This window comes from Sinocyclocheilus grahami, unplaced genomic scaffold, assembly GCF_001515645.1.
Source record: "Sinocyclocheilus grahami isolate Dianchi unplaced genomic scaffold, SAMN03320097.WGS_v1.1 scaffold895.1, whole genome shotgun sequence".
In the NCBI taxonomy this organism is placed as follows: domain Eukaryota; kingdom Metazoa; phylum Chordata; class Actinopteri; order Cypriniformes; family Cyprinidae; genus Sinocyclocheilus; species Sinocyclocheilus grahami.
In genome coordinates, this window is record NW_015506074.1 from 105,393 (window position 1) to 120,403 (window position 15,011).

Sequence of the window (15,011 nt, forward strand, 5' to 3'; positions counted from 1 at the left end):
TTTATTTATTTATTTATTTATTTATTTATTTTATATGTCTATATAGTTTTATTATTATTATTTTTATTTCAGTTGTAGTTTATTTTAGTACTTGATCGTAATCAAAAATTATAAATATTTTCTGTTTTTATTTTAATTTTAATTTGTCAATTTTTTTCTTTCTTTCTTTTATTTATTTATTGTATATGTCTGTATATATTATTATTTTTATTTCAGTTTTAGTTCATTTTAGTACTTGATCGTAAAGTAATCAAAAATGAGAAATGCCTTGGCAACCAGCTGAAATAAAATAATAAAATAATTACATTTTATTTCAGTTAATGTGACATTTTTTTAGTTTGTTTGTTTTAGTTTTAGTTTTAGTTAATGATAATAACCCTGATCATATTTAATTGATCTACTATTATAGATTTGTTGATATTTTGAATCCATTTTTTTAATATATATTTTCTCTTTTCATTGTAATTTTTAGTAATTTTGTTGTACTTTTGTATTTGTCTGTCTGTCTGTCTTTATTTATTTTTTTTAAATATGTCCTGTATGTATGTATTTATTTATTTCTGTATTTATTTAGCTTGCTTTTAGTTTTAGTTAAAGAAAATAACCCTGGTGATATATTATTGATATATTATTATAGTTTTTGTTAATATTTTGAATTAGATTTTATTTTTATATATTTTGGTTTTCACTTTATTTTTTATTTAATTTTCATAGTTTTGTTGTGAGTTTCTGTCATTTTTATTAGTTTTTTGTTTCTATGTAGTTTTTATTAATTGTTATTTCTTATTTTCAGTTTAGTTAGTTTTAGGTATTTTATTACTTCAAAACAAACTAAATGAAACGGAGACTTTTAGTTAACGATAATAACCCTGATGGCATTGATATACTTATAATTTTTGTTGATATTTTGAATTATATTTAATTTGTATAGTTTTCACATAAATTTTAGTTAAAATTTGTAGTATTTTTGTTGTTTTTGTCATTTTTATTAGTTATTTTTATTTTTAAAAATTATCAGTTTTTTTATTTTTTATATGTATACAATTTTTATTTCTATTCATTACTTTAGTTTTAGTTATTGTAGCAATTCAGCAAAAAATAAACAAAAATGAGAAATGTTGCCTTGGAAGCTAGCTGAAATAAAATACATGTATTTTTGTGTGTGTGTGTGTGTGTGTGTGTGAGTGAGTGAGTGTCTGCATGTGTGTGTGTTTGAGTGTCTGTGTGTGTGTGTGTGTGTGTGAGTGTGTGAGTGAGTGAGAGAGTGAGTGAGCGAGTGAGTGAGTGAGCGAATGAGTGAGTGAGTGAGTGACTGAGTGGGTGAATGAGCGAGTGAGTGTGTGAGTGAGTGAGTGAGTGAATGAGTGAGTGAATGAGTGAGTGAATGAGTGAGTGAATGAGTGAGTGAATGAGTGAGTGAATGAGTGAGTGAATGAGTGAGTGAATGAGTGAGTGAATGAGTGAGTGAATGAGTGAGTGAATGAGTGAGTGAATGAGTGAGTGAATGAGTGAGTGAATGAGTGAGTGAATGAGTGAGTGAATGAGTGAGTGAATGAGTGAGTGAATGAGTGAGTGAATGAGTGAGTGAATGAGTGAGTGAATGAGTGAGTGAATGAGTGAGTGAATGAGTGAGTGAATGAGTGAGTGAATGAGTGAGTGAATGAGTGAGTGAATGAGTGAGTGAATGAGTGAGTGAATGAGTGAGTGAATGAGTGAGTGAATGAGTGAGTGAATGAGTGAGTGAATGAGTGAGTGAATGAGTGAGTGAATGAGTGAGTGAATGAGTGAGTGAATGAGTGAGTGAATGAGTGAGTGAATGAGTGAGTGAATGAGTGAGTGAATGAGTGAGTGAATGAGTGAGTGAATGAGTGAGTGAATGAGTGAGTGAATGAGTGAGTGAATGAGTGAGTGAATGAGTGAGTGAATGAGTGAGTGAATGAGTGAGTGAATGAGTGAGTGAATGAGTGAGTGAATGAGTGAGTGAATGAGTGAGTGAATGAGTGAGTGAATGAGTGAGTGAATGAGTGAGTGAATGAGTGAGTGAATGAGTGAGTGAATGAGTGAGTGAATGAGTGAGTGAATGAGTGAGTGAATGAGTGAGTGAATGAGTGAGTGAATGAGTGAGTGAGTGAGTGAGTGAGTGTGTGTGTGTGTGTGTGAGTGTGTCTGAGTGTGTGTGTGTGTAAGTGTGTGTGAGTGTGTGAGTGAGTGTGTGAGTGAGAGAGTGAGTGAGCGAGTGAGTGAGTGAGTGAGCGAATGAGTGAGTGAGTGAGTGAATGAGTGAGTGAATGAGTGAGTGAGTGTGTGAGTGTGTGAGTGAGTGAATGAGTGTGTGTGTGAGTGAGTGGGTGTGTGAGTGAGTGAGTGTATGAGTGAGTGAGTGAGTGAGTGAATGAGTGAGTGAATGAGTGAGTGAGTGTGTGAGTGTGTGAGTGAGTGAATGAGTGTGTGTGTGAGTGAGTGAGTGAGTGAGTGAGTGTCTGCATGTGTGTGTGTGTGTGTGAGTGTCTGAGTGTGTGTGTGTGTGTGTGGCTGTACCTTTACAGGACTCTCCGTTGGCAGTGAACACCTCGTTGTCGTGGTAACCATCACGACACTCGCAGTGATACCAGCCAGGTAAATTCACGCAGGTGGCATGTGTGTTACACTGAACCAAACCCTCCGAGCACTCGTCGATGTCTGAACACACACACACACACACACACACGGTTCATTATCTCTGCTCCAAACCCTCGGCTGACTACGTGAACAGCATTTTAAGGCATCGTAAAGCAACCTGTTCTTGACGTGATGAAGGCAGCAGCAGCATTACACAGATTCAGACCAAGAGCTGATAAAAACATCACAATAATCCACAAGTAATCCACACCACTCCAGTCCATCAGTTAACACTTTTTTAAAGATGTTTTTAACTAAAATACAAGTTCATAATCAATAACAAACACTTCCTCCAGTGAAAAAGTGCATCTCCTGTTATCTCTCACATCAAAATCCAGCCACATATTTGTTTAGAGCTATTTTGATCTGTGCAGATTTCTCTCCTGATTCAGACCACTTTTTTCACCTGGAGGAAGTGTTATTATGGATTATGAACTTGTATATTAGTTTCAGCTTTTGTCTTCTCCAGATGTTAACTGATGGACTGGAGTGCTGTGGATTATTGTGATGTTTTTATCAGCTGTTTGGACTCTCATTCTGACGGCACCCATTCACTTGAATGAAGTCCCAATATGATCTCCAACATTTCTCATGAAGTCTTACAGCTTTATACCCTTACTGGATGAGAACTAGTGACTTATTTGGGTCTGTTTGTGTTTTTCAGGAATCTTCTCCATCAGTTACAGCAGTGAATTCAGGTTGTATATTCTCCGTTTGTCTCTGGATGTTTAGTTTGCATCACAAACGCTTCATATTTCATGTTCATTTCCTGTGATCTCAATATCTCAGATTATGTTGATGTTTCTGGGTGTCATGATGACAGAAGAGCTCGGCATGATGGGACATGATTGATATTCAATGATAAACACACATTCAAAAAATCTGTGTGCCTCTCACATAACAGGGTTTGTTCAATAACAGACTGCATCAGAGAAAGATGAAATATCTGGGTCACATTTCACCCCAAAAATGAGATAGATAAATGTTTTAACAGTTGTTTTAAGAATGTTAATGTTATATGAATAATATTTTCATAAACAATTTTATAATATATATATATATATATATATGCATGAAATATTATTTTGAGTATAGTTATAAATGTGCATATATCATCAATTAAAAAAATTAAAATATATATTTTATTTAAATTATTAATTAAAAATTAATATTTTTTCTTTCATATATTTTCTTAATAGGTTTTTATATATATTTTAATGATTTTTTTAAATATTTCATTTTCTATTTTTAATAGACTATATGATTTCTGATAATTATACACATGTATTAGAATTATATAAATGATTTATATTTTATATGTATATTTTTAAAACTAAAGAATGTATTCGTTATGGTAGCATTTGTTGTGCTCGTTTTAATAAAAAATACAGTAATTTTAACTGTAATATATTAAGACATGATTGTATTACAGTGATGAGAATCTAATGAGAATTATCAGTGAGAATAATGAAAATTACAAAATAATTCAGAAGCAAAACATCCTCCCAGACACAGTAATGAGAGCTTTGGTGGAGAATGCAGGAAAAAACAACAATGCTCCCAAAAATAGACTTTTCATTTATTTTATGCAGAATCGTTCTTCTTTTGTTTCTTATGATTGTGGGGTGAAATATGATCGTGTTTTCATTCACACACAGACTGTTTGGTCTCAGTCCAATCCCGTCTTCAGACAAATGGCGTTTGCGATTCAGACATAATGAGTGGAATGATATTAAATTAGACGGTGGGCGACATTAAAGCCATTATTACTCAGACGCTGGTGGAGAGAGATTTGCTCAACGATTAAACACTCACAGGAGAGACGAGCCTCTGCTCTGACTAAAGCTGATCTCAGATCGTTGTGAAAATCACTCTTCACCGGCGGCCAATCACAGCGCGACCTCGCCGGGTCAGGTGACCGCCAGGAGCTTAAGTGGGTTTCTGGGAGCTTTGTTCTGATATTGCTTAAAGGTGACCCACATCTTCTGACTGTTCTTGTGTTTGGTGACGTTGATTAATATCAGAGATGGAATCTGGTTAAACAACGAATGAGAGAAAGTCTGGCTGGTTTTTCACTGAATCGGGAAGCTAGTCCTGTAGAATAGCTTAAAGTCATTATCAGTTTGTGCATTTAATAAAGTCAAATCAATGACAGTCGTGGATTAATGACAGATGCAGGTGATAATAGCTTCTTAAATGCATGCATATATCATTTTATTATATGCAATATAAATATATGCATCATGCCATACAGATTACATTTAAAAAAAAATTTTTTTTTAAATACAATATGATTTATTTAATATTATTTGTCATATTTTTATATGTTTATAGTAAAAATATAATTATACATTTGCACATATCAAGTGAACATTAAGAGGTAATATATGTATGATTTTTTTAATCTATTAAGAAAAAATATAATATATACTTAATAAACAAAGAATAGTTATATAAATAATATTTTAATAAACTATTTTATAATGTAATACTATTTATTGTTAATATTATATTATGTATAATGATGTTATATATTAAAATGTAATATTATAATAATGTAATATAAAGTGGTAATATCATGATATAGTAATCACTTGATTAATTTATTATTTAACATTATTAATACAATATTTATAATATAAATATAATTAGAAATGTGCACATGAGGTAATGACTTTTTTTCTTAGATTTTCAGGAAGCGTTCTCAGGTATTCAGATCACAAGTATATAGAGAAGTATATCAATTCATTACTGAAGTCTCATATCTGAGAGCCGCTGCAGACAACACGCCGAACCTGCTCACATTTATCATCTTAAAGGTTTGACATTTGGTTGTGATCTCCTGCAACCTGAACTTTCAGGAACATGAATGTGAGTCTGACTGTAACTGGACAGTTTTAGCCAGCAGCTCAAAGTTTGTCCACAGTTTCCCCTCGTTGTAAAGCCACGCCACACTCCTCTATTCTGCTGCTCTCACACCGCCGGAGATGAGCAGAAAATAGATGAGCAGGTCTTTTTTTTACAGCCGCGTCTGTTTGCTGCAGAATGCTGAAATCACTCTTGTTCTTTGTGGCAGGAGAGTTTGCAGTCGACAGAACAGACTGGCTTTGAAATTGAAAAGCCGTCTGCCCGCTCGCTGCTGGAAAGAAGAAAAGAAAGAGAAAGAAGGATAGAGCTGGAGTTGAAGTGCTGAATCAGTGTGGGATGCTTGTGTTTTTATTGTGCTATTTATAAGAGAATAGATGATGCTAAATATACTCGCTAGATAACACGCTGTTTGTAATGATTTCATTTAAAGCATTTACTGTTAACGACCTCGTGAAAATGATTACAATTTGTGCCTGTGGAAGCTTGTTTCTGCCACGGGATAAAAAAATTAAAAAGTCAGTTGCAACTTTTTATCTCCCAATTCTGACTTTTTCTCAGAATTGCGAAATATATACTCAGAATTATGAGAAATTGCGCGATATGAACTATGAATTGTGAGATAAAAAGTCAGAGTTGTGAGAAAATAGAATTTCAAAATATAAATTCAGAATCGCAAGATGTAAACAGAATTGTGAGAAAATAGTCAGAATTGCAAGATGCAAACAGATTTAGGAGAAAGAAGTCAGAAATACGAGATATTAAAATTGCAAGACAAAGGTCAGAATTGAGTGAAAAAAGTCTGAATTGCGAGATTTAAACTCAGAGTTGCAAGAAAATAGAATTTAGAAATATAAATTTAGAATTACAAGATGTAAACAGAATTGCAAGAAATTAGTCAAAATAGTGAGAATTGCAAGGAAATTGTCAGAATTCTGAGATATAAATTCAGTTATAAACAGATTTGCAAGAAAAAAGTTCAGAATTGCAAATATAAATTGAGGATTGAGAAAATAGAATTGTGAAATGCATTCTGACATTTATCTGTGAATTGCAAATTCTGAGAATTGCGAGAAAATAGAATCGCAATAACTAAACAGAATTGTGAGGAAAAGTGTCAGAATTACGAGGTATAAAAATGTATGAGAAAAAGGTCAGAATTGCGAGATATAAACTCAGAATTGTGACCTTTATCTGTGAATTGTGAATTCTGAGAAATGCGAGAAAATAGAATTGTGAGATATAAACAGAAATGCGAGATATAAAAATTGCAATAATTTAGAAATATAAATTTAGAATTACAAGATGTAAACAGAATTGCAAGAAATTAGTCAAAATAGTGAGAATTGCAAGGAAATTGTCAGAATTCTGAGATATAAATTCAGTTATAAACAGATTTGCAAGAAAAAAGTTCAGAATTGCAAGATATAAATTGAGGATTGAGAAAATAGAATTGTGAAATGCATTCTGACATTTATCTGTGAATTGCAAATTCTGAGAATTGCGAGAAAATAGAATCGCAATAACTAAACAGAATTGTGAGGAAAAGTGTCAGAATTACGAGGTATAAAAATGTATGAGAAAAAGGTCAGAATTGCGAGATATAAACTCAGAATTGTGACCTTTATCTGTGAATTGTGAATTCTGAGAAATGCGAGAAAATAGAATTGTGAGATATAAACAGAAATGCGAGATATAAAAATTGCAAGACAGATTACATTTAAATTGAACTATTTTTACTGAATTCTGACATTTTAAATTTTATTTTAAATTTTAAATGTCAGAATTTAGTAAAAATAGTCAGACCTGTGAGAAAAGGGTCAGAATTGTGAAATGTAAAAATTGCGAGACAAAGGTCAGAATTGAGTGGATAAAGTCAGATTTGCGAGATTTAAACTCAGAGTTGAAAGAAAATAGAATTTAGAAATATAAATGTAGAATTACAAGATGTAAACAGAATTGTATGAAAATAGTCAGAACTCAGAATTGTGACCTTTATCTGTGAATTGCGAATTCTGAGAAATGTGAGAAAATAGAATTGTGAGATATAAACAGAAATGCAAGATATAAAAATTGCAAGACAAATGTCAGAATTCAGTAAAAATAGTCAGACCTGTGAGAAAAGGGTCAGACTTGTGAGATATAAAAATTGCGAGACAAAGGTCAGAACTGAGTGGAAAAAGTCAGAATTGTGAGTCGAACTTTAAAAAAATGTCCTCGCAATTCTGAGTTTGTCTTGCAGTTCAGGGTCAGAAATGTGAGATATAAACAGAATTGCAAGATATAAAATCTGTCTTACAGATCGCATGTCTTTAAACTCTCAAAGGCTTCAGGCTTTTGAATCTACTTCACACAGTCTGGCTAGGCTTTCTCAAGCCAACAACAAGCTTTACCGTCCAGTTTCATAGTATGCCATGTTTCTTTATCATTCTCACGTATATATATATCTACAGCATTGCAAGATCCACCATCGCATCCACCAACATGTTTCTACATCTGACATACGATCGAATGCGATCGCACAGCTGAGCAGTTACATAACAGCGGCAGGAGTTTGTAAAATACAAGCACAAAAAAAGAGAAAAAACGTTGCAAGATTAAACAACAGCTGCAAGCAAAGGCGTGCTTCCTCTTCAAACACACAGAGACGCACAAATGCGCGACGGCGTCCTCTGAGACGCGCCATTTACATGTAACGAGGCCTTAATTAAGCGCCACTAATTAACTCTGTGTGTGTGTGTGTGTGTGTGTGTGTGTGTGTCTAAATAAGTCGTGAAATCCTGGCCACTGTAGCAGCGTGTGAATATACAGGTGAAAGCAGCCCACGTGCACCAACACCAGCAGTGCATTGTGGGTAAACCCTCATGACCGTTTACCATGGCAACAGTAGTTTCCACTAAAATGCTACAGTTACTGTTGGTATTAATTATCAGTCATCAAAAACACTTTACAATTACTATAGTTTAACAGTAGTAAAGTTAATGGTATTTGGCCTAAAGTTTTCCATTGTAACCATTTTTTGTAATATTTTTGAAAGACGTCTCTTCTGCTCACCAGGGCTGCGCATTTATTTAATCAAAAATACAGTAAAAATTGTGAAATATTATTAAAATGAACAAAAGCTGTTTTCTCTGTGAATATACTGTAAAGTGTAATTTATTGCCATGATGCGTAGCTGTATTTTCAGCATCATTACTCCAGTCTTCAGTGTCACATGATCTTCAGAAATCAGTATAATATGCTGATCTGCTGCTCAAGAAACGTCCTTGATTCATAAAATGAATTTCTCATTGTAGATTACTCACAAATTGTAGTCCATTACTGATTACAGATTGCATAATGAAAATTGTAGTCCAGATAATATGTAATCAGTTACTCCCAGCTCTGATTACTGTAGCAGTGTACAGTATGTGTGACATGTGGAAGCTCTGTCTGCGTGTGTGTGTGTGTGTGTGTGTTTCTGTGTTTGTCTCCAGGGGGATGTCGTTCCAGCGCCGGATCCGCTCACACAGTCACTCCGAACACAATGACTTCATGCAACATTACAATCCAATCTCCGCAAATACGACATCAAAGCGAAAACGTAACAAGATGTGAAATTTAAACTCGCTCGTATTTACCGGCAGACAATGGCTTCATTTCTCGCTTGGGGCGTTAAAAAAAGAAAGACCTCAGCGAACAACGAGCCGAAACAAACGGAGCACTGCAGCAGGGATGAAATGAGAGTTGTATAATATATATATATTTCATTCTTAATTATATATATATATATATAAACGGTCTCTTCCTGTCTAAGTGGGCTGTTCTAAGTCAGAATAATCTGTAGTGGTAACCAGACTTCATGCAGCTAAGACAAAGTCCATCTGTGTTTATTTGCATGTATTTGATGCTCTTAATTGCAGATCATTAAAACGCATCTGGTTCCTCCTGACAGCAGCAAACTGGAGTCCGTTCACCCATTGATGACCCACGGACGGTCCTGAACTCTGAGAAAGTACATGTATGACTGCAGTGCATGGGCTGTGTTTGTGTAGTGCAGATAATGTGTATGAATAATGCACATATACTGTATGTGCACTTATAGCTGCGTTTGCATGTACATGCAAGTGTGTGATTTGTTTGTGATTGTGTATGTTCTGCATGATGCATGTAGCATGTTTGTGCACATGTACTTGTGATTTGTTTGTCGTTATGTATAGTGAATTATGCATATAGTGTGTTTTTCTAATGTGCACTTGTGATTTGTTTGTCGTTATGTGCATATGCATGGGTTCTGTGTGCATTGTGAAATATGCATATTGCATGTTTTAATAATCCGCACTTGTGATTTGTTTGTGTTTGCATACATGTGCAATTGTGCATTGTGAATAATGCATCTAGCACGTGATTGCATGAGAGCGATTGTGTGAATAATGCATCTTCTGCAAGGACTTCATGACATCATTGAAGTGCAGCGACACTTAGCATGCATGCTAATTGCGTGCACTTTCTTTCCGTGCATCATTTTGCGCATCCTCCTTTAATTCTTTGGGTTTTCTGTAAGTTCTCCCTCGAATCATCATCCGTATCCTGACTGTGTCGGTCTCTGCTCTGCTAGTTTGTCAGATGGTCTTGAGAGAATTCGTAAAAAGCCAGAGAAGAGGACAAGAGAGCAGCCGAGTGAAAGCATTTTCATGTTCAGTCGTATCCCAGAAGCCCCAAACACACACACATGCACGCACACAGCAGCTCTTTTATTTCAGAGAGTGTGATTCTCTTTGAGCGCTCGTGAGTTGCTCTCGTGGCTCCAGAGGAGTCGTATAAAAGCGTTCGGCTTGCATCTCTCTGGGCTTGTGAAGACTCAAGCGTCTCGGTTATCTGAGGAAACCCTGAGCGTCTCGTGTCGTGTGATATGAAACTGATTATAATGTTTATTGATGGGCAATTATATAACGGAGGATTCTAGTTCATTTGAGGTTCATAAGAACTATATAGCGTAGCAGTTTCTGTACAAAACGCTACAAAAGAAGGGCACATAAAACTAACCAATCAACGTGTAACTTAGTATTTTGACTATTTAGAGAAACATTTATATTATTTAATTGACTAAATCACACTATGCAAGTACTATTTCTCCAACATTGACAACATAGTAACTCATTTGTTTGGTTTTGTTTGCTCTTTATTAAAGGAATAGTTCATCCAAAAATTAAAATGTGCTCACCCTCAGGCCGTTCAAGATTAGGATGAGTTTGTTTCTTCATCAGATTTGGAGAAATGTCTGCTATGGATGCTCTGCAGTGAATGGATGTGAATGGGTGCCGTCAGAATAAGAGTCCAAACAGCTGATAAAAACATCACAATAATCCACAGCACTCCAGTCCATCAGTTAACATCTGGAGAAGACAAAAGCTTAAACTAATCCAGCATTAAGACATTTATAACAAGCCCATAATCCATCATAACGCTTCCTCCAGTGATTACTTGTGGATTATTGTGATGTTTTTATCAGCTGTTTGGACTCTCATTCTGACGGCACCCATTCACTGCAGAGCATCCATTGCTGAGACACTGATGCAATGCTACATTTCTCCAAATCTGATGAAGAAACAAATTCATCTATATCTTGGATGGCCTGAGGATGTGTAAAGTTTCAGTAAATTTTCATTTTTGGGTGAACTATTGCTTTAACTGTAGCTTTAGTTTTGTTGTGAGTTTGATTTAGCTCAGAAAAAACTTAAGTTAATTTTCTGTCATGTTGGTTTGTTTGTTTCTTTTATTCCCTTTGATACAACCTTCAACTTTCACGAAAGAGCTGTTTCTTCATCTTTCCTTTTGTCTTTTGTGTTCATAATTGTTTCTCGCTCTTGACTCACTTTGATGATTTTGTTTATCCATGTTTGTTTATGCTGTAATATTTTCCTCAACGCTGAAACTCTGATGCAAGTGAACGTCTGTTTCTCACAAAACAAGAGAGACTTAAACTGCAAAGATTTTTTTTAAATAACTTTTTTTTTTATTCTGCAAAGGACACATTTAATTGATGAAAAGTGACAGTAAAAATTTCTATATCTAATAGATGCTGCTCTTTTGAACTTTCTATTCATCTGTGAATCCTGAAAGGTAAAATGTATGACGGTTTCTACAAAAAATATTGTGTAGCACAACTGTTTTCAACATTGATAATAATCAGAAATGTTTCTTGAGCAGCAAATCAGCATATTATACTGATTTCTGAAGATCATGTGACACTGAAGACTGGAGTAATGATGCTGAAAATACAGCTGCGCATCACAGAAATACATTACACTTTAACAGATATTCACATAGAAAACTGCTGTTTTAAATTCTAATAATATTTCACAATTTTTACTGTATTTTTTATCAAATAAATGCAGCCTTGATGAGCAAAAGAGATTTTTTTATCTCTAAAGTAAACACAAAAAGATATTTGTTACCTGGCATCTAATTTAAAAAAAACTCTACTAAGTATTTTAAAGTTCATTAGAGTATCTTTTGCTAATGTCTAGTGTGTTTTGTGTTCGTCTGTTGTTCACTGCATCTTCATGACGTTTGATTCATAACCACACTGATTGAAACTTGAGCAGAATAAAAATAACATCAGGCCTCCAGGTGAACATCAAACCAGCGCGCTTTCATTTGGAAACCTGCTCCAGCATTCAGGATCAACAGCAGTACCTCATTTATTCTGTGCTTCTGCTCCTTTATTAGTTCATTTGACTGCCTCGGCTTCTGGCTGCCCAGCAGGCATCAAAAATCAGCCTGTTTTCCAACAGACAGTTTACTAGACAAACAGCACAGACGTCATGTCGTCAAAATTACAGTCACAGACGCCTCCTCAATCCCCACACAAAATAGAGCCCATCGCTGACCACAAAACACAGCGCTTCTGTCCAAACCAGCTGCAGGACATTTTCAAATCACTCTTTTGTGACGTTTAACTCATCGATACGTTTGACTTTCAGTGTCATTGTGAATCAAAACAGCTTGACAAACTAAAACACTGATAATAGCAGTGTGTGAATTATACAATGACTCACAATTGACCCTATCTATCTATCTATCTATCTATCTATCTATCTATCTATCTATCTGTCTATCTGTCTATCTGTCTGTCTGTCTGTCTGTCTGTCTGTCTATCATCTTAAACCTTTAAACTAAAGACTTTTTAAACCTATTTCTAACAAGGCTTTCAAAACATTGAGTTTGTTGACGAACTTTGCTTCTCTAGGTAAGCAAAGTAGTTAAACTTTTTAATGATTTTTTTTTCTCCAAACAAAAAATGAGAATTGTGTTCTTAATTTTTTATCATCTACTACCGTTTCATAAAAGCACCGGAGGCCGTATGATATACAAATATAACACAACCTCTTTTTTAACATTAACATTAGCGCATGAACTTTCTAAGACCTTTCACTTGGGGTCTCGAACACCCTGGTGTTTTGAGAAAATTGTTAAATACGATTCCAACATCTATGTGGAAAAAAAGCCATAAACTCATCCCCTTGATTCCCTCTGGTATCCTCCAGGAGAAAACAAACAGAAAAGTCTGGAAGAAAAGCCATTTGATTTTAATCAAAGGCCAGAGCGAGGGCAGAAATGCTCTTTCTATGGGATCGATGGCTTGCGACGTGCGCTGCGTGTCTCATTGCGAAAGCATCCAGAAACAGGCAGCATCTGCTGGAAATGACCCACGCGGGACGGGCGAGTCACAAACAACGCTAATCTGAGACACGAAGCGAAAGCCGCAGAGAGTTCGCTCTCGTGGTTTCATTATAAGCATGCGTTTACCAGCAGTGCATCATCCGTCTCCATTCAGAGCGACGGTGTTACAATGAAATTAAATTTTCTACCTAGTAGACTGTGTTTTATTAATGTCTACACCTACCCCAGCCCTAAACCTACCCCTTACAATAATGCAAAAACAGTAATTATTGTTGTACAGTGTGACAAAACTTACGCTGTGAACAGAAAAGTCTGGAAGAAAAGCCATTTGATTTTAATCAAAGGCCAGAGCGAGGGCAGAAATGCTCTTTCTATGGGATCGATGGCTTGCGACGTGCGCTGCGTGTCTCATTGCGAAAGCATCCAGAAACAGGCAGCATCTGCTGGAAATGACCCACGCGGGACCGGCGAGTCACAAACAACGCTAATCTGAGACACGAAGCGAAAGCCGCAGAGAGTTCGCTCTCGTGGTTTCATTATAAGCATGCGTTTACCAGCAGTGCATCATCCGTCTCCATTCAGAGCGACGGTGTTACAATGAAATTAAATTTTCTACCTAGTAGACTGTGTTTTATTAATGTCTACACCTACCCCAGCCCTAAACCTACCCCTTACAATAATGCAAAAACAGTAATTATTGTTGTACAGTGTGACAAAACTTACGCTGTATTCATGTGCGCATGCCCAGTAGCCACAGCTGTCTTCCTTCTAGCCTTAAGCTGTTACCCAGGGGGTCAATAACAACAGAAGGGGAAATAAACGCCAGTGTGTGAGGGAACGGGAAACAGAGACGCCTGTGATCCACAGAAATGATTAACGTGCAGATGGAGGACGCATTTCCCTTTCGCTGTAGGAGGAATTGATGCTCGATTTACTCAACTAAACAAAGCACGGGTCCTAAATTAAGATAAACGAGCGCGCGTGGGGGAGATATATTCATATTTTAAAAAACGGAAAGAAAAACAAGCACATAAAGGGAAGGATAACGTGGAGTAATGTGAACATACAGAGCAAAACTAGTGTAAGTGAAGAAGAACTTCTGAGATATAATTCAGGTTGAGTTGGTTTAGTTGATGCTCAGCAACATCACAATCGAGAATATGACCTTTAATATATATATATGTATGTTGCTCAGCATATGTGTGTGTCTGTGTATATACTGTATATATATATGAATTAAATTTTAAAATATATTCAAATAGAAAACAGTTATTTTAAATAGTACAAATATTTCACAATTTTACTGTTTTTGCTGTACTTTGGATCAAATAAATGCAGGCTTGGTGAACAGAAGAGACTTCTTCAAAAAACAGTAAAAATTGTACTGTTCAAAAACTTTTGACTGGTAGTGTATATAGATGTATACATATCTGTGTGTGTATACATGTATTAAAATATATTATAAATATATTTATTGTATTTATTATAACACAAAGTTACTTGTTATACAAAGTGATTTATATCTATGATTTCTATAAATATAAATATTTATTTATTGTATTTGGTTACACACACACACACACACACACACACACATATATATATATATATATATATACAGTAGTCAACATTTGAAGTGGATAAAAAATGTGCATCAAAGTTTTCCTAAGACAAGAACACATTTTGGTTTTAAGTTGACTACTCTCTATATATATATGTGTGTGTTATCTGTGTATATATCTTTTATTATATATGAATATATAGAGAGCACTTCTTGTTGACTTCCCAGTAAAAACGGACTATATTGTGATTAAAAAAAAAAA

General features: G+C 35.1%; 1 long non-coding RNA gene across 1 annotated transcript in view; it reads right to left on the reverse strand.

Moving 5' to 3' along the window:
* Positions 1-2,534: 2,534 nt before the first annotated feature.
* Positions 2,535-15,011, reverse strand: part of LOC107563885 (uncharacterized) — a 13,540-nt gene continuing 1,063 nt past the window's right edge. The window contains exon 3 of the long non-coding RNA XR_001606154.1: positions 2,535-2,679. This is a non-coding gene — a long non-coding RNA (uncharacterized lncRNA). The remainder of the gene's footprint in view (positions 2,680-15,011) is intronic.